The sequence below is a fragment of the Protopterus annectens genome, chromosome 11.part0 (assembly GCF_019279795.1).
Source record: "Protopterus annectens isolate FY-2018-M chromosome 11.part0, PAN1.0, whole genome shotgun sequence".
In the NCBI taxonomy this organism is placed as follows: Eukaryota; Metazoa; Chordata; order Ceratodontiformes; family Protopteridae; genus Protopterus; species Protopterus annectens.
In genome coordinates, this window is record NC_056745.1 from 1,087,374,108 (window position 1) to 1,087,396,080 (window position 21,973).

The following is a 21,973-nucleotide window of genomic DNA, read 5'->3' on the forward strand; positions in this document are numbered from 1 at the left end:
CCCTACAGTATGCAGGAAACATTTGAGTGACATTCAAGCATACCTTTAAATGCAAAAATAAGTCTTTGGTATACTGGCCGGATGATGGGCTTGCAAAGCAGGGAATCCTGAATTTTAAGAATACTGAAGCACTGAATGTAAAGCTATTTAATATTACCTGGCTGACTGCTAAGCACAAAAGTTGAAAACATTGTCACTCAAGACTGGAATGGGGTAAAAACAGTATGGAAGCAAAAACTACAGAAGAGGCTTCTGGACATGGGAAAAGATGGTTCAAAATGACTAGAATGAGGAAATGAGTAGAGGATACATGAAAATGAAGTAAAAAGTAGAAGTAGAAAGAGGCATTGGAATACCATAAGTGAAAATCATACCAGGCGAAGAGAGAGGGCAAACCTAAAATGAAACCAAGGGAGATTGGGAGGGAAAGGGAGCCAAACACTAATGAAATATGGTGTACTATGCATGTGACTGTAATATATTGCACAAAGGTAATACATTAAAAAAATAAGATTGTTAACCAGTTAGTCCTAACAAAGTGGTAATATCAGATCCCTCCAACAACCGTGGGCAGATAAAAAACAGACTTTTGCAATACCAGAGAGCTTATGCTAGTATATTGTCCTTCCTTCTGGGCTATGTCGTGCCTCTATGACCTTTCACATACCAAAAAAAAAAGAATCCTTAATTATAATAACAAATATGGGGTGGCCACAGTGGTGCAGCAGTTATCGTTGTTGCCTCACAGCAAGAGGTTTTCTGGTTCGATCCTCAGCTGGGGTGTCTTCAGTGCGGAGTCTGCATGTCCTCCCTGTGGTCACATGGGTTTCCTCCCACATCCCAAAGACATGTTGTAGGTGGATTGGACACTCTAAAATTGATCCTAGGTGTGTGTGTGTGCCTTCTGTGGAAGGTTGGGCACCAGGCTGGCAACTTGACACTGTAAAACTCCACTGCCAATCATGAGTGGACAGGTGATCCACTGTGGCAACCCCTAACCTGGAAAAGCCAGAAGAAAAAGAATTATAATGTCAAATATGCTGTCAGTTACCCAGATGATTTTATTTTATTTATCCTTTGACTAGATTAGTCCCACTAGTCTAGTGCACTCTTTGCGGGGAAGAGCAGAGGTAGTATTTACACTACGAGGGAAGTTTGGCCAAGGCATCAAGGAACTTCACAAACTCTTTTTGATTGGTGCCACGGTATCTTTTACAGCCAACTGATGCACCATCAGATCAAGCAACTAGGACCTCCGTTTAACATCTCATATTAAAGATGAGACTCAGCAGTGTAGCACCCCATAATGCTACACTGTGTGTCAGCCATCCAATCACCTGAAGTGGAAATAAAACCCACAGACTTCTGGTTTTCAGGCATCAAAGGTGAGCATACTATGTGTTGTGCCACTGATAATTGAGTGATTTATTATACTATTACATTATAACTGATGATGTTATAATTCAGTTTCATGACTGAGATTCCCATCTCGTTAAGGTACATGCTATATTAGGCTCCCTGTGATAAGCCAAATTCATTGTTATAGCCTCCAACCACAAGTTAGGCATGATAGAAGTAAAATATTTAGGCAATGCAGTAACTAGGGGAATGTTTTGACCTCAGAAAAAACTAGAAGTATCCTATTCTGGGTATTAAGAAGCAAGTGAGGATATTCTTGGGTTAACTATGATTTGTTGTGTTTCTATCCCATTTCAAAACAATATGCCTTCTTACAAATCTGACTAAAAGGGAATACCCCTTAAAGTACTGTGGACACCAGAGGGAGAAAATGATTTAAAGCAGATAAGGAAATAATGCATTCAGAGAATATTTTAACATCTTCAGATTTCTGAGAGCCTTTTGTACTCTATACTGATGCACCAAAGATAAGCCTAGATCAGTGTTGTCTCAGGCCTTTGATGGGGAATAACATCCGATTTGTTGTCTGAGGTATGTTAACTACAGCAGAAGTGAATATTCCACTATTAAGAGGGTATGCTTAGGAATCAAAAAATTCATGTTCATGACAGACAATGCCCCTTGATATGGTTGAAAAGTCAATAAAAAGGAAACATGAAGCTGTGTCGATGGGCACTCTCAACCCATCATAGTGCAGATGACCTATCACATGCTCACAGTTCTTGTAAAGGGTCTGAATTTGAGGCTTACAAGTATACGGAGGGGGGTGTAATGCAGAATAGCACTGTGAATCTTGTTGAACAAAATGTCAGTGTGGTGCAAAACTGACATGGATTATATAAATAATGCTGTTGTAAACAGAGGCATTGTAAATATAAATAGTATTGTTCCTTTAGCCCAGACAGATGAATGATGCATTAAATATTATTCCCACAGAATTGTTTTAGTGAAGCCAGTTATTTCAGTGGTGTGGGGTCTAATAAGGAAGGGCTATAGCCCTGCTTGTCAGAGAAGGTGTCCTTTCAGAAGGAGAATGTGTGCCTAGGACAGCAGATCTGAGTGAAGAGCTGCAGTAAAGGCAAGACTCAGCAAAGTACTTTGAAGAAATGTGGACATCTTTCTGCAAGGAATCCAGATATATATATATATATATATATATATATATATATATATATATATATATATATATATATATATATATATATATGTATAGGTTCATAGGTTCATACTAGGCTATCTGCCCTAGGGCATTTATAAGCCTAGCCAGAGTGTGTGTGGCTTTCACCACCCCTTAGGATGAGAATACTATACCCATTAGTTTGCTGTGCCTCTGTCCAGCAGTGACACAGAGATGATTCCCGGGGTAAACCTACAATCTCCCATCCACTCGTCAAGATTTCTCTTGAACAGAGTCAGTGAGGGGCTCTGCCTCACATGGACTGGGATTCTGTTCCATAGTGTAGGGAGTCTCTGGGTGATGAATCTGTCCCTCCAGCACGTCCTATTTATATCCGTGTTGAGGTTTAAGTCACTTGCTCTCATAGCTCTGGTGGATTTGGATTTTTTGAGGTGGAGCATGTCCATTAATTCCGGGTTGGACATGGCCTTGTATGTCAGGCACAGATCACCTCTGAGCAGATGGTATGCGACTGAATAGAGCTGGAGTTTCTTCAGTCGGGCAGCGTATGACATATGTTTGAGCCCCTTTATCCTTTTGGTGAGGAACTTTTGGGGTCTTTCCAACTGCTGCAGGTGTCGGGTAAGGTACATTCCGAATGGGGTGTTGTACTCAATCATTGGTCTGATAAGTGAAGAGTACAGGGGTACAATGACCTCTCCTGATCTGGATGTGAATCCCTTCATGATCAGGTGGGCAATGTAGAAGGTCTTCCTAACCACTTTGGCAATGTGAGTGTCAAAAGAGAAGTTACTGTCAACTTGGGTCCCCAGGTCCCTGATAACTTCTTCCATGTTTAATGGATTACCACCTATGTGGTAATTAGGGGTTACCTTGTTTTTCCCAAAGGGTATGACTATACATTTTTTGGCATTTAGCTTAAGGCCATGGCTCTGGCACCAGCTATCCATTTCTATGAGACCTCTCTGGAGGATGTCTGTGTCTGATGGAGTGTCAATTATGGTGCCCAGTTTGCAGTCATCTGCAAATTTTGTCAGCCACAATCCCCCTATGTTTGCCTGCACTTCAGAAAAATAAATGCCGAACAAGAGGGGGCCCAGGACTGAGCCCTGTGGGACACCGCTCGTGACTGGCTTAGAGTCTGACATGGCACCAGCAACTTTAACCCTGTGGGTTCTGTCCTTGAGCCAGTTTGCAACCCATCTTGTGACATATGGGTTTACATCTAAGCTGGTGAGCTTTTCTATGATGCCCTAGTGGGGTATTGTGCCGAACGCTTTTGCTAGGTCAAGGTAGGCTGTGTGAACTGCCTTACCCTCATCAATAGCCTTAGTGACTGTTTCGAAAAAGTCGACCAAGTTCAAGAGGCAGGATCTGCCCTTGACAAAGCCAAATTGGGTAGGATCCAGTGTCTGTAGGTCCCCAATGTCTTTATTTATGAGTTCCATTATGATCCTCTCCATAGCTTTGCAGACAAGGCTCGTCAAGCTTATAGGGCAGTAATTTCCAGGGTCCGTAGAAGCACCGCCTTTGTGGAGTTTGACCACAGTTGCCATACGCCATTCTTTGGGTACGTATCCTGTAGTAAGGCTAAGATTAAACAGCAGCCTTATGTGTGGGTTTAGTTCCTCATTGAGTTTGTGTAGCACACAGCCGGGGACACCGTCCGGTCCCATTGATGCTGTGTTTTTTGCTTTAGAGAGAGCAGCTCTCACCTGGGCATCTGAGATGTTTGGGAGGCTAGACTCTGGTGGGATAGATATTTCTCCTTTTGGGGGGGGGGAGGGGAGAAATTTGCACTGAACCTGTCTGCCAGTATGTTGGCAATGTCTGTGGGTTCAGTGATTTTTGTATCATTTTGGACTAATTCTGAGCATATCTGGGAGTTTCCACCCAGGTTTCTAACATAGCTAAAGAAGGCCTTATGATTGTCTTTTGTGTCTTTAGCGATTTTTCTCTCAAAGTTGGCCTTGGATGATTTTATGAGTGATCGTAGTTTTTTGCTAGTATTGATCAGAGATGCCTTCCCTTTTAGGGATTTTGCTCTGTCATGTAGTAGCTTTCTCCTCTTGTTGTAGAGTTTGTTTATGGCTGGGGTCCACCAGACCGGGCGCCTGCCTTTGGTGGAAAGGGTCTTGATTTTATTAGGGATTGCTTGATCCATACATTCCTGGAGTTGCTAATAGAAGGCATTTGTAAGGATTTCAGCAGCGTGGGTTGTGGTTTCCACTGGCTCGGGAGCCTTGAAGGATACCACTCCAGTCTTAAGAAGTGTGAAGTTTGCTTTTGAGAAGTTCTTCACTGTGGTCTTTTTTGCTGGGGTTGGGGGCGGGATGTGGATCTCCAGTGAGATTAATTTATAGTCTGATCTCACCAATGAGGGATATACTTCCGGTGTGGAACATTTTGTCCCCATGTTTGTGATGATCAGGTCTAGTATATTTTCTCCTCTTGTGGGAATGGTGACTAGTTGTTCCATAGCATTTGAGTTTATGAACTTCAGGAATTTGGGCTAGGGTGTTGGGGCTTGAGTAATGTTCCCAGTCTATGTTTGGGTAGTTGAAATCACCCAATATGATGGTGTTTGGAGAGACATTCATACTCTCCAGTGTCTTCAGGAAGGCTGTGTGGGTTTCCTGAGTTTGAGAGGGTGGTCTGTAGCATGCTACAAACTGTAGGGCAGTTTTACCTATGGTTAATTGCACCTGGATGGTCTCCGATGCTTTGTGCGTTGCCACTAACCTGGAGGTGTGGGTATCCTTTATGAATATGGATACTCCCCCTCATATATATATATATATATATATATATATATATATATATATATATATATATATATATATATATATATATATATATATACCTATCACATGCTCTCTCTCTCTCTGTCTGTCTTTTCTTTACAAGATTTGAGTACAGCAGGGATTGGGAAATTACCCTTTATTCACTGTAGAACGATCTCAGAGTTGGTATATATAATTGGCAGGTGGTGTGAGGGTTGCTCCCCCAGCAAAAAAACATGTTTGTGATATGTTTTGTTTCTTTTGATGATGTATGTTCTGAGCATTTAAGCTTGATAATTTGTGGTTAGCTGTTATGGCAATAGATCTATATATACTGTATGTGTGTATATATAGATCTATTGCCATAATTTGTGGTTAGCTGTTATGGCAATAGATCTATATATACTGTATATGTATGTGTGTATGAGTGGTCAATAGTTGTTTAGTCATCCATATATTACTGACCAAACAACTGATTGAAGGATGTGTGAGAATCCAAAATTCCCAGGTTGGGGAATATGCCCTTACCTCATGTTTGTGCAATCTCATAGTTAGTATATCTAATTAGCAGGGGACATGGGGGATGCAGGTGAAGTGCCTTCCTGAAAAAAAAAAAGATTTTTTTTGTGTTTTTAATAAATAAACTTTTGCATGCACTGAAACTTTTTCTCAGCACATGCTTACTGGTATGTTGAGGTCCGTGTTTTTGACCTTATGCATTCGATACGTTGCAGTTGACTTCAGGTGTTTTTCTTGTAATATAGTACATCCATATGTATGTATATGTATATATATATATATACATGGGTCCACTTCTAAATCTTGAAAGCTCATAATCTCGAAATTCAAAATACTGACTCCAAAATCTCTAAAGCTCAAAATACTGAAAACTCAAAATACTGAATTTCATAATATCGAAAAAACAGAGTACACCAACACTTCCAATATTCCAGCACAACTGCATAACAAAACATATTGCTCTTCTCCCCCTGCACCGCCCATGTGGGGGGCTGCACCTCCCTCACCCCCTGATACTTAAATATATCAACTACTAGATCAGACTCCACAGAAGAAAATGGCAACGATACCATTATGTACTTCATGACTGCCTGCTGTAACCTTAGTTATATTCCCTTTTAGTTTGCTATGCTACAACATAACTCATCTTAGTGAAGTAAAGTGCAATCTCTGAGTTGATATACTTAAGTAGCAGGGGGTGTGGGCATTCAGGGGGACTTGCCCCCCCCATTAATAGTTGGAGTAAATAATATGCTTTGTCTTTTATTTGTTTCTCTATATACTTCTGATGGAGTATAGTAAATGTTGGTATCCTGTAGTTTTTTTTCGATATTATGAAATTCAGTATTTTGAGTTTTCAGTACTTTGAGCTTTAGAGATTTTGGACTTAGTATTTTGAATTTCAAGATTATGAGCTTTCAAGATTTAGAAGTGGACCCATATATATATATATATATATATATATATATATATATATATATATATATATATATATATATATATATACACACACACACACACACACACACACACACACACACACACACACACGTATATATTCGCATGCACATATATATTAACATAACATAACTTTGAATAGCTTACACAAGACAGTGGGCCATTATAAAATAGGGGATTCTGATAAGCAAAGGAATGAAACAGAAGGGAAGAGAGGACATTTTAAGTGATGCAGTTAGAGGTAGAAGTGTGCAGCTAATCTTTTGACTCTAGAACAAATCTTGTTTTAGTTTTTCTGTCATTTTGTGGTCGGTTATGAACAGCAATATATCCGCCTAATTAAATTGCTGTAATACATTATGAAAACTGATGCAAGCATTATGCAAGATATTCTGTAGAGTTCAAAAAAATGTATATACAAGCTATTTGTTCAAATAATAATAGATTAAGTTTGCCATCTACCTGATATATTTGAATGCAAAATTAATAGTTTCACCAGATTTTACAGAAGGTATATTTTATGTGACCATACCTTGCCAGGTCCCAAAACAAAAGCTGCATGGCTTTAACCTTAGAGAGTTCTAGCTGTGGTTTGTTTCAGGACTTCCTGCTTTCACACCAAGAAGTCTAAATCAGACTGAAAATCTCTGGAAAATTTATAGGCAGCAATAGTACTTTGCTATCTTTTACCTGTTAATTATGCTAAATGTCTTACGTATTGCTACATTAAGTAAAGTCAAATGTAATAGTGCTAGTGATAGTACTGGTGTAATAGTCCTAGAATAGGGACATAAGTTGGGTGAAATAAAAAGCAAATGGCCTAGGTGATAGTTTTGAGGTACACAATAACTATCCACGACAAAGTAAGGGAATCTCCCAAACTGGCCATTACCACAGAGGTAAAAGAAACCATGTCCAATAATGATCACGATAACATGGAGTTGTTATGATTCATAAGAAATAATTCATAAAAAAAAAAAAATCCCCTAGTAGAACAGTGTATGTAGTTCTGGAAACCTCATATTTGGAAGAACACAGGTGGTAGAGAGACATTTCAAAACATAGCAACAGAAATGGGACATGCTCTTTTCCAGAAGCTGAATAATTACAGATTTCACAAGCTTAGTCAGTATTACACCAACATGTATGAGATATTACAGAATTTTTAGGAACTTTAGGTAAATTCGCAGTATCTAGCAGGGTATCATTTAAAAACTTGCATACAAACTAGAAGATACAAAGTACACAAATCAGATGTGAAACATGAGTGTTGTTTCCTCAGAACAATGGTGGTGAGTGGTTCAATCATCTTTCCTGAAGAAGCCATAATGTCATAATCAGTGCTGAAATTCAAACATGCATGGGAGAGACAAAGTACTTCTTATAAGAGGGGTGTGAGAACAATAACTATTGGTTTAGCAGAAAGAGAGTTTGTAAAACTATTTATGCTTGGGAAGGGGGATACTACCCTGAGTTTGGGGGCAGTACAAGGAGTACGTTTGTTTGAAAGAAGGTCCAAGCATGAAGAATGATAATAAATTAAATATGATCTGCTAGTGCCAAAGTTATAACATTGCTTTATTCTGAAATCTACTTGAGTCAGATCACCAGACAGAGAAAGGCGTATAAATTGGCATAGAATGCCAGAGTAATTTGGCATAGCTTCTGCATCAGCCCCTGCTTGTTCCATGTAGATGGCAGAATGTTGGTACACTGTATTTAACATAAGAATCAGAACAACTGTAAAGTCCATAGCAGGGAAGGTACAGGTACATTACTTTTGACCTCGCAAAATACTATAATATACCTTACAGCCTCCCTCCAGTTCATAGGTTCTTAAGGTCATCATTTTATACTAAGTCAGCAGTGTGTCCATTACTGTAGGCTTTGCTAAGTATGACATAGAAAATGAACTGTTGAAGGTGAGGTAATATTTCTGAAGGTAACAGAAGGAGGTAGAGGTAATATGTAAGATACATGTATTTATTTATTTATTTGGCATGTCATTTCTGGGATAGTCTGAATGGGTCAGCAAAAGTGATCCCATTCTAGAGGAGGCCCAGGAAGAAATGTTCCACAGATAACATTTCATAGCAAAACAGAATACAGTTTAACTGTGGGATAACATTGCACAATTTTCTAGCAAAGTAACATTGCTTGTATAAAATTTAAAAGAATCATAACAGTGAGATTATAATATAGTACAACATGTTAAATACAACATTTCTTGATTTACAGGCAGAATGACATGTGCATATGCAAAATCCAAGAGCATAAATTAGAGATTACAGTAAGGGGTATACAGTTAATATATTTTAGATCTAGCATAGTAGAGTGATAGTGGTTTATGCAGAGAGAAGTAAAGGAAAAACTAGAGCAGGGGAAAAAGGATGAGGATGTGTTGGAGAAGATGATTTTAGCAGGAAGATAAAAGCTATACAAGTATGGTGGGTAGCATTTAGAAGAGGGTAAAACAACTATGAGTAGATGGAAGAGGTACAGGTAGAAAATGCAAAGCTTTCTGTGAGAAGCAAGAAGGAGTTCATAGGTTCACAGGTTCATAGGTTGTTACGAGGCTATCGGCCCTAGGGCCTATACAAGCCTAGCCATAACAATTCCCTAGATATTTCTTCCCACAATATTTATTTCTCTGGACCCCTGTCTAGCAGGGCAGCTGACATGATCCCTGAGGTGAATTTCCTATCTCCCATCCAATCATCAAGGTTCCTTTTGAAGAGGGCCAAGGAGGCGCTCTGCTTGACATGTATGAGCAGTCTATTCCAGAGTATGGGGAGTCTCTAGGTCAGGAACCTATCTCTCCAGCATGTTTTGTTCATTGTGATGACAAGGTTTAGATCTCTGGAGCATGTGGCTCTGAGGGATTGAGATTTCTTTAAGTGGAGCATGTCCAACAGCTCAGGGTTTGACATGGCCTTGTATGTTAAGCAGAGATCACCTCTGAGTAGACGATATGTCACAGAGTATAGCTGGAGTTCTTTTAGATGGTCAACATATGGCATCTGCTTTAGGCCTGTGATTCTTTTAGTGAGGTATTTCTGTAACCTTTCCAGTTGTTGCAGATGTCTTGAGAGGTACATGCCAAACGTGGCACTGTATTCTATAATGGGTCTAATGAGGGATGAGTACAGTGGGACAATGACCTCCTTTTTTCTGGATGAAAAGCCGTTAGTGATGAGGTGCGCCACATAGAAGGATTTCATGACTGTTGTGGTCATGTGGTTATTGAAAGTGAGACCACTGTCCACCTGTGTCCCTAAGTCTCTCATCACACTTTTGATGTTTAGTGTACTGCCACCTATGTGGTAATTCATAGGTACATGTTTTTTTCCAAAGGGGATAATTATACATTTCTTGACATTAAGCTTGAGCCCATGGCTCTGACACCAGGCATCTGTTTCTGTAAGGCCCTTTTGTAGAATATCCACATCATTTGTGGATTCAATAATGGCTCCCAGTTTGCAGTCATCTGCAAACATTGTTAGCCAGAGTCCCTTAGTGTTGGCCTGTACCTCAGAGAAGTAGATGCCAAACAAGAGTGGTCCCAGGACTGAACCCTGAGGTACTCCACTTGTCACTTGTCTGGAGCTGGATTTGGAGTCAGCTACTTTTACAGTGTGGGTTCTGTCAGTAAGCCAGTTGGCAACCCATCAAGTGACGTAGGGATTTATGCCTAGCATAGTAAGTTTATCTATGATTCCAGAGTGGGAGATGGTGTCAAAGGCCTTGGCAAGGTCCAAATAGGCTGTGTGGACTGCCTTACCCTCATCCACAGCTCTGGAAACTGATTCGAAGAAGTCAATCATGTTCAAGAGACAACATAGGCCCTTCACAAACCCAGACTGGGTGGGGTCCAGTGGTTTAAGGTTGTCAATGTCTTTGTTTATAAGTTCCATGATAATGTGTTCCATACTCTTGCAGATCAGGCTCGTCAGACTGATGGGATGGTAGTTACCGGGATCCAAGGTGGATCCCCCCTTGTGGAGTGGGATAACTGTAGCTGTGTGCCACTCAGTGGGCATGAAGCCTAAGGTGAGACTATGATTAAACATGACACATAGGTGAGGTGCCAGTTCATTTTGTAGTTCATGTAGTACACAGCTGGGGATGTCATCTGGTCCCATGGATGCTGTATTCTTAGCATTGGAGAGTGCGGTTTCTACCTGTGTGGCTGTGATTACCGGAGTTTGGCAATCTTTTGGTATTGAGATGGGCCCTTTAGGGGATGAGAGGGGGGTGAAGTTGGCACTAAATCGATCTGCCAGGATATTGGCAATATCCTTAGGATCAGTATATTTAATGCCATTCTGTTGAAGCTCAGAGCAGATCTGAGCATTGCCATTTAGATTCTTGACATAACTATAGAATGCCTTGTGGTTTTCTTTGGAATTTTTGGCAATTTTATTTTCGTAACTAGCTTTTGAGGATTTTATGAGGGATCTTAGCTTCTTACTGAAGCTGGTGATGGAGTTTTTTTGGAAGTTAGAAGTACCATAGTGAAAGGTATACAAAGTGCAAGGAGATAAGAAAGATGACCAGAAGAAGAGCAATGACAAAACCAGGAGTCCGAGAGGAACTGTTTGAGGTGATATTTGAACAGCTTGCTGCATAAGTAGTAGGCTGCTTCATAGTCTGGTAAAACTATGAGTATATTATAGAAATAATATTTTCATTTGGATTAAGTTAAATGGAAGTAAAAAAAAGGCAAAGCAAAGCAGAGAAGGAATATAGAGGATTGGCTTTCTGAGTGCAAGGGCAACAGCAGTACATGTACCTGATATCCTTACAATTCAGATATTTACTGGCCATTATGAAAGCTGAACCCCATTCAAAAATATGTTTGGACAGGGGAAAGAATGTTAAAACCTTAGCATAACAACAAGTATAAGATACCATAGTGCCCACATGCTCATTTCATAAACACATATATAAGCCATGTAGAAGAGAAGCTGATGAGATGCGGATATTACCCACATGCTTTGCACAATACGTAATGATTTCAGACACTTGTTAGACCCATACCTGCTGTGCTCCTATGCTCCATTCATTAAATACAAATATGTTGTGTCTTAAGATCTCATCGAAATATGTACTTCCTCCAGCTTGCCCTCTTTTGGCTCATTCGCTCACTCTGCAGAAAACAAATGGTAGCAGTCTGGGATGGTAACACACAACCACACAGGTGGCTTTGGATGCAATGTGAGTGGTATGCTCATTCGTTATACAAGTCAGTGTACATCTACCTCTCCACTTCCCCCTGTACTTGTACTGCAATCTGTGTGCCCAGAACACAGACTCTAGTAGTAACAACACAATGCACATGTAATGAAGCACATTTGTATAGCATGTTATGAAATTACATTACAAATAGATCACTTACACCCTGTTTTTGGACCAGTGACTGTCTACATAGGTAACTTTAGATGAAGATACACCGATTGTTCAATTTGTTGTAATGATTGCATTATACTTCTTGTGGGATGCCTAAATTAATGACAAGGGCATTAGGATCCTACTGGACTATTCATCACTTGTCATTCTGGCTGTGCTGCTCTGCACTGTGCAAAGCAAAGTACACTTCTACTGGTGTTCAATGACCACTATAGTAACTAAGATTAAATGACAAATCCTGATCCTCAGTGCATGGACAAACTACCTACTGCAAACTGTGTGTCCATACTATGCAAGGATGAAGACCAGTAAAGGTATATTCACTGCTCTACTGTACCTGTCAGTGAAAGGTGATGCTCTCTGCTGCCTGATACTGCTTTTATGAACTATATAACATTATTAACTATTTGTGCAGATATTCAGTGTCACCTGCTGCGACAGGTCTATACTATACTGCTCTGATATATTAGAATCTGGGCCAGTATTTGCAGTTTATCGAGCAGGTAGGGAAATAGGTATGCTTGCTGAATCACATGGTATCAACCTGCCCTCAAAAGCTGTGACTAATGAGTTAAAAATGTTTTTTCTTCTAATAAAAAAAAAAAATAAAATAAGAAAAGATGATGCAATTCAGCCTTTGTAGGTGCAGTCCATCATATAATTTATGGATTTATATAATTTGAATGTTTAATCAGACATCAGTTAAGTCATGGTATAGAAGTTCCTACTACATAAATGTAAGCAAAATAGAATAATTACTTTAAAAGGTCAAGGACAGTTAGAGAAGGAGAACTTATAATTTAATATGTCCAGCTCCAAATGGCACATATGCTGCAAAAGACATTTTTGACCAGGCTTTGGAATAAATGTATGCAAAGTGCAGGACTGGAAGACCTTGAGAGATTTCAAACATCCCTCTGAAATGTTTTTGGACAGATTTTAGCAGTGTAGAAAGTTATATTATGTGCTGCAAGGCAGTATAAGGAATGTGGCCAGTAAGTGTGATGTGATAGTGCAGCTTTTAAAATTTATAACAGCAGCCGCAGTGCTAGGTCCAGACCTCGTAATGCCTACCTGAGTGGAATTTGCATGCTTTATTTCTTTTGTGGTTTTCTTTGGGTATTCTTGCTTCCTCCTGCTGCTAAAAATATGCAGTTTGAAAAGAGTCCTCTAAACTGTGTGCATATTATGCAGGTAATGTATTTGTGTGGATGGATGTGTGTGTGAATGTGTGTGCATGTTTAGATGCACCCGTGTGTTTGTGTGTATTTATATATATGGGAGCAGTTCACTATGTGAAATACTGACTTTTGGACAGTGGTTAGTGCTGTGTGAATTTATTGAAAGCACTCATTTGTCAAGTACAGGAGTTAATGAAGAGGGGGACAAGTGTTCCTTTTCTGTATGGGATATGATTGTGATCATGGTAAGCAAGAAAGTATGTTAATGCTGAAACTTTCAGCTACACCAGGAGTTTCTGCAGGTAACCATTTGAAATGTTGGGATCTGCTAGAGAGAGTCCTGAAATATGGATACTGAAAGGCCAAAAGAATGGACCTAATAAACTAAGTCAAGAGGTGCCATTTCTCAGAATATTTCCTTTTCTCTGAAGTATGGTGATCTCAGAGTTGGTATATACAAGTTTGGGGTGTGTAGAAGACTTACCCCTCACATGAGAAGGGGTGCAGAGGGCTTTCACCTAAATAAAAAAGTTTAAAGAAGAAGAGCGATTATTGAGATTTGCTCTTCTCCTGTATTTTCAACCTTTTTATTTATTTATTTATTTATTTATTTAGTTGAGCTTTTCAGCACTTGTCATTTCAAGCACTGACATTTCAGTAAGGTGGTAGTGTTCATAGGTTCATAGGTTCATAGGTTCATAGGTTCATACTAGGCTATCTGCCCTAGGGCATTTATAAGCCTAGCCAGAGTGTGTGTGGCTTTCACCACCCCTTAGGATGAGAATACTATACCCATTAGTTTGCTGTGCCTCTGTCCAGCAGTGATACAGAGATGATTCCCGGGGTAAACCTACGATCTCCCATCCACTCGTCAAGATTTCTCTTGAACAGAGTCAGTGAGGGGCTCTGCCTCACATGGACTGGGATTCTGTTCATTAGTGTAGGGAGTCTCTGGGTGATGAATCTGTCCCTCCAGCACGTCATATTTATATCCGTGTTGAGGTTTAAGTCTCTTGCTCTCGTGGCTCTGGTGGATTTGGATTTTTTGAGGTGGAGCATGTCCATTAATTCCGGGTTGGACATGGCCTTGTATGTCAGGCACAGATCACCTCTGAGCAGACGGTATGCGACTGAATAGAGCTGGAGTTTCTTCAGTCGGGCATCGTATGACATATGTTTGAGCCCCTTTATCCTTTTGGTGAGGAACTTTTGGGGTCTTTCCAACTGCTGCAGGTGTCGGGTAAGGTACATTCCGATTGGGGCGTTGTACTCAATCATTGGTCTGATAAGTGAAGAGTACAGGGGTACAATGACCTCTCCTGATCTGGATGTGAATCCCTTCATGATCAGGTGGGCAATGTAGAAGGTCTTCCTAACCACTTTGGCAATGTGAGTGTCAAAAGAGAGGTTACTGTCAACTTGGGTCCCCAGGTCCCTGATAACTTCTTCCGTGTTTAATGGATTACCACCTATGTGGTAATTAGGGGTTACCTTGTTTTTTCCAAAGGGTATGACTATACATTTTTTGGCATTTAGCTTAAGGCCATGGCTCTGGCACCAGTTATCCATTTCTATGAGACCTTTCTGGAGGATGTCTGTGTCTGATGGAGTGTCAATTATGGTGCCCAGTTTGCAGTCATCTGCAAATTTTGTCAGCCACAATCCCCCTATGTTTGCCTGCACTTCAGAAAAATAAATGCCGAACAAGAGGGGGCCCAGGACTGAGCCCTGTGGGACACCGCTCGTGACTGGCTTAGAGTCTGACATGGCACCAGCAACTCTAACCATATGTGTTCTGTCCTTGAGCCAGTTTGCAACCCATCTTGTGACATATGGGTTTACATCTAAGCTGGTGAGCTTTTCTATGATGCCCTAGTGGGGCATTGTGTCGAACGCTTTTGCTAGGTCAAGGTAGGCTGTGTGAACTGCCTTACCCTCATCAATGGCCTTAGTGACTGTTTCGAAAAAGTCGACCAAGTTCAAGAGGCAGGATCTGCCCTTGACAAAGCCAAATTGGGTAGGATCCAGTGTCTGTAGGTCCCCAATGTCTTTATTTATGAGTTCCATTATGATCCTCTCCATAGCTTTGCAGACAAGGCTCGTCAAGCTTATGGGGCGGTAATTTCCAGGTACGTGTATGCTGGTGTTTGTGAAGTGTGTGTGTGTTGTTTAGTAGTAGTGTTAGGGAAACCATTTTTGTATGATATTGTGTAGGGTTGGGGTTAGGGGCAGGGTTAGAATTGGCACATATTAGTAATGTGAAGCGGGGGGGGGGTGCAAACTGAATTGCCCTGCCCATCATTGACCTTTTGCTTGTTAGATGAATCATGGTCAAATAGGGTACACAATAAACTGACTCACTTAACAAATAAATACATTAAGTAGTCTGTTTAACTTTATGTAATTTTAAAGTCTACAGAAATCTACATGTCTGCCAACTGCAAATGCAGTACATAAAAAAATATATATTCCCTTATGTATTTTAACTGAATGATATATGGCTATCACTGACTGCCAAGATTACAAATGCATGTTATGTGTGAACGTGTGCAAGTGTGTGTGCATTTGTGTATGATATGGTGCATAATTCATGATACATAAAGCTATTAGTCACAATATTTTCTGAACTGAGATATTGTGTGTTCTGAATGAACTATGAAAATGATTTTCAATGGAAAGTATGAATGTGGGATAATCAATTTAGCTTGGCAACAACAAATATAATTTGCAGTACAGCAAACATCCAGGTTAACTTGAAAAGCCTCCAAATAAAATAATTTTTGTACTATGTGAAGCATGCAGAAGTAGTTCACATGGTAATAAAATGTAATTGCATGAGCCAGAAAAGGATTACAGTAACAGAGAAGAAATGAATTTTATAACCGTGGTACAATTAATTATAAAGCAGAATGCATCCCATATAGGAACTGACTGGTTAGAATATGTGACACTTTACTAAATAGATTACTGTCAGATAAATAAAAAAAAACATTTACAGGAGGCAGGCATTGCATATGCTAAGGAGATTAATCATTTTGTCTAAAATAAACAAAGTTGCTTTATTGCATAAAAATGTTCTGTGTAAATCTCATTCGGAAGAAAAATTGCTGGTTTTGCATCAAGCTGACACCTACATCTGCGCATGTTGCAGACGATACTGTGAACTTGCCTGAAGTTATTGCACACATATGATGCAAGCAATAATTGTGTGATATGTGTGATGTTAGTCACACCTTTACAAACATAGCAGATGTCATAAGTTTGATGAATCCCCAGAAATAATTGCACTTAGATAATTTTTGAATTTAAAGGAGAATAAAATGATTAAGAATTCTTCTCTTGCTTTCACATATGTAATGGCTTCAGTTAAATGTAGTTTTATTTTCCCTCACAATTGATTTACTTCAAACACACGTTACTAATAGAGTTAGTTAGTCATATTTTTGCTCTGGTAAGGTTTTCACAAGGTCAAAAGGAGACTTAGTTGTCTTCATAGAAGCTTTTCCTGAATAAAACTTAAATGAAGCACATGCATATAGATCTGCAGAAGTTATAAAACAGTTGTTGGATTGGTGAATATGTCTGCAGTAATGCAGTGTAGGATTCAAAATAAAAAATAATGCCATAGAATTGCAGAAAGTGTGCGCACATAAGCAAAGAGAATCTGACAGAGGAAATGTGATATGCAAGTACAAAGAGAAGTTTTAAAAAATCAAACTGTACTTTAAGTCAGAGTCCCCACCCTCCAACCCCCAATAAGACTCTATTTATTTATTGAAATAAATGTGTTGGTTTATGATATTAACATTGCTATTCACATCACTTAGTTTTCTAGCTTGGATATTAGCAGGGGGTGCCTTCTCTCTTGGAAATGCATATTCTGTCTGTGTTTGTCTGGGTATATCCCAAAGTCATGCTGTTAAGTCAATTAGTAATCCTCCAAACTATTTGTAGTTATGTTTGCAATGAGTAGGCGACTGTGGGTGTGTTTCTTTTTGCTTCAGCAATAGAATGACATTCTGCCTTTTATCGACTGAGTGCCTGGATAAGCACTGACCATCCCAGCTGGAAAAGGAATGAATGGATGAATGCTTATCTGCTAATTATTTTAACTGCATAAATGATGATGGAAGGCTGTATAATACAAGTCTAAAGGCAAAGCAACAAATAATCCTAAATGTTATATCTTTAGGAGGTGTAACCAGAATACATGGAATATAATTCTATTGACATGAATGACTAGCAGACTCCATCCATCAGCAAATGGAGACTAGGACTGAATCTAAGACATGGGAGCTCAAAGACTGACTATTGCAAGTCCACTTATATGTTTCTTTTATACATATTGTTTGAAAACTACAATTTGCTATGCACACTTAATGGTCAGTTAAGGCAGATTTGTTGCAGAAGATATGATGTAATTATGAGTTCTGAGGATGAGTGAATTACTAATGTCATCTTAAAGATCAAATATACCTCTGGCTGTGTACACAGAAAATTGTATCCATGCTGTTAGCGGACCAGTCCAGCTGAATCATGTAAGGTGGCGGTTAGTCAAGAATGATTTCATCACTTTTGTTTGTTTCCCCAATCTCATTAATCCTTCTGATAGGCTTGACCTTATTTCTGGTGCTCAGATCCCATTAATAACACATTTATGGAGTTACATCATTTTTTTCTATCACCATCATCACTTCTGACTATCAAGCCTCTCTCCTGCCTCCCATTTGGTCCCCAGATGGCGTGAACTGCTTTATGGCTTTGTTCTTCTGTCATCCATGGAGGTGGAGGTTGAACTACAGGGAGTGATATCATCTTTCTGAGGGAGGGTCTGTTTTTTTTTCTCTAGTTTTAACTCACTCTCTAGCATGCAGACCTGTTTGTATGTAAGAATAGCTAATAAGGAGTTACCTGATTTGCCCTTAGGCCACTGAATGGCCATTCCTGCTTGTCTCCCCCCTGCCCCACCCTAGCAGATCAGCATTCTTGCTAAGCTCCAGTCTCCACCAGATCTTCAGTGAAGAACTACTAAGCATATTCCCTCCACTCCAGGATAAGCAAGTTGATCATCCCTGCCTGTGCTAACAAGCTCCTTATTCACTAATCAAACTTGGGTGATCTGGGCTGTAGTCTGCATTTTATCCCTCTATACCTCAGGCACAGGCTACAAGATCAATTCATTCTGATCACACCTCTGAACCTGCTAAGTCCATTTATCCATAGGTTCATAGGTTGGTACTAGGCTATCAGCCCTAGGGCCTATACAAGCCTAGCCATAACAATTCACATCCTAAATATTTTAAAGTTACCAGGGACCACAAACACTACGTGCATTAAGAGAGTGGGAGAATATTATTTCTACTCTTCTTAGCTTAAAGAACCCTAAATCTATCTTGCAACAGGAAAAACAGAAGTGACATGGTTTCAGTGACAACTAGCAAAACATCATGTAGAAAACTGACTAGATTAAGTACAGGAGTAAAAATAGCATACATAATCAAGGTAAAGTGAGTAGTTGTGAATGAGTGAAGAACATTTGTTCTATTAGAATAAAGACTAGAGAAGGCTCTGAAGTAGTGATCAGGACAGGTGACAGGTTTATGTTACTAATCATTAAACAAGAAGTTGCATAGCTTTGTTTGGTTAAAGCTCTGTATATTTTTATGCACACATGCGTTAGTGTGTATGTGTGTGTGTGTGTGTGTGTGTGTGTGTGTGTGTGTGTGTGTGTGTGTGCGTGTGTGTGTGTGTCTGTGTGTGTGTGTGTGTGTGTGTGTGTGTGTGTGTGTGTGTGTGTGTGTGTGTGTGTGTATGTGTGTGTGTGTGTGTGTGTGTGTGTGTGTGTGTGTGCATGCGCATGTGTTTTTTTGTGGAGAGTGGGTGGTGAGAAAACACACACACACACACACACACACACACACACACACACACACACACACACACACACACACACACACACACACACACACACACACACACATATTTCTCAGCATAGTGATATAGTGATAGGTAGCTAACTGGTATTTTATACCTATGACATAACCAGTTGTATACAATTTCATTCTAAACACATCCCCACATGCTAATACACCACAGACTAAACCCTGTCATCATTTAACAATGTTCCTCATTATAGCATCATTGCATTAGCCGTTATGATACTGGACTTATCCTGCTAAGGATACCATGTGTCTGGCCAGTCAACAAAGTTTTGGGCTTCTTCCTGGTGCATTGTATGTCCACCTTTGGCACAAGAAAATGTGCTAGTATAAGACAGGGAGAGAGCGAGAGAGATGTACGGACATGCCAAAACTCAGAACTTTCTTGCTGTTAGTATGGTCTTGTAGACTTTCATCAGCTTTGTGGCTTGTAGTACCAGTGGTTAGCTTCAGCTACTTATACTTCAGACAGATAAGTACCCCAGTACCCCAGTGGGGACCCTTACTTTTTGTCTAATAATTTATTATAAATATTTTTTTACGTCTGTGAGAAAGGGCAAGTGTGATTGTGAACCATAGCTTCCATATAAGAATTCTCATTCCAGTTATGTTTTATCTCTGGGTGATGAACAAAATGTTATGTTTTGCCCTGTATGTCTTTCTTTCATTCTAAAATCAGTGAGGAGTAGATTGAAGTCCTCCAAGTATTTCTCATTAACAGATATATGAGAGATTTGGAGTGGGCTTCCATGTCAGCTGATTCCTCAACAGCAGACAGAAGGAGAAGGCAAAGGAGAAGAAACCCACACATTCACCTCTCTTGTGTGGTCTGTGATGGATGGTTCCACTGAGATTATCAGTCTTCTTCTCTAGGACCCTCTAGCATGTCCCCTTCAGAGGTTATTATGGCCTGGAACTCTCACATGTCTCAACAGTTTGCCAGTGAAGTCTGCTAGAATGAAGAACCACATATTATCTTGACTGAGAGTGAGGGAGGCATACATCAGTTTCTGGTCAGGGAAGATGTCAGTAGGTCACTAATGGATGAAGACCATACACCTGGGCACTCCAAAAAAAGTGCATTCAAAAGACTGTGTGTGTCTCCTCCTCCTACTCCTCCTGAAAAAGAGACTCAAGAGGATTGGTTTAAATATGTACAAGGATTATTCAGAGATAAGCAATCCTTTCATCCCTTTTCCTAGCTTCTTCCTTTTCTCTTTCGATTAAGAGGAAGAAAGTTCCTTCTTCTTCTAGAGATGGAAGTATTAATCTTAACAGGAAATATTAGATTTTGATTTGCGCATTTCTTCTTCCACTGCCTATGAATCAGAATCCTAGGATACCCTTTCCTCAGTTTCATCAAATGAAGACATCTCTTCTTGTGATATTTCAAAAATATGATTCCTCAAATGAAGACATCTCATCTTGTGATATTTCAAAAATAAAAGATATCTTCAAATGGAAAAGAAAAGAGGTGTCTAATTCTCCAAAGATGTATTTGAAGCTTCTCAGCATGGATTATTCTAAACCTATGGCCACGCTTTGAGCTTTGGGTGCCTTGGAGGATGTTGTAAAATCATCTCCAGATTCTCAATTCTTGGTTCCAAAGAAAGCTGATAGGTTCTCTAGATTCCCAAATAGCCACAGGTATTTTATAAGAATCCAAACGACAAAGCCAGTAGATTTTTCCTTTTATTAAAAGATGTAGATGTTAAATTTAACATAGAAAAGTGTACTATGGCTAAATTTTACTGTCTACCTAAGGTTCACAAAGACATAACAAATCCACCCGGTCACCCTATAGTGGCAGCTACAAATTATTTCTTACACAATATTGGAATTATGCTACATTATTATTTTATCTAAATTTGTGATTACTTTAGAGTCTTATATTAAAGACTCTTTTGATTTTTTTTAGATAAAATGAAGCATGTAGATTGGGAAGAATGTTTTTGGATATTGCTGGATGTCAAAGAGTTTGTATACCAGTATTAGACATTCTATAGGTTTAAAAGCTGTTGAATTTTTTCTGGGAAATAGCCCTATGTCAAATTATATTATAGAATTAATTCATTTTAGTTTAGTTAATAATTATTTTGAGTTTAATCAGGAAATATATCAAGAAATACAGGGCACTGCCATGGGGGCACCATTTGCCCCCATGTATGCCAATTTGGTTATAGGTTACTTTAAAGTTACTTTTTTGTATAGGTTAGATTTTTTTAAAAAGTATGTGACTCATTATTTTAGGTTTATAGATTATTTAATTTTTTTATGTAAAGGAGGTAGAGTCTATAATTAATTTTGTGAATTTTTTGAATTCTAATCAGTTAGGTTTAAAATTTGAAGGCTTACAGAGTGGAAATTTAGTTGTTTTTTTAGATTTAATATTAAAAGGAAATGTGGAACAGAAAAAAATCAACACAAGAATACATAGAAAATTTGATGATGGTGGACATTGCCTGGATGGACGTAGCTGCCACCCAGTACATATTATGAATTCTTTACCATATGGGGAATTGTTAAGAGTAAGGAGGCTCTGCAATAAGCCGGACATTTTAGAAAGAGAAATTTTGAACTCTTGTCGGATGTTCAAAAATAGAGGATATACTATGGAAACAATTAGAA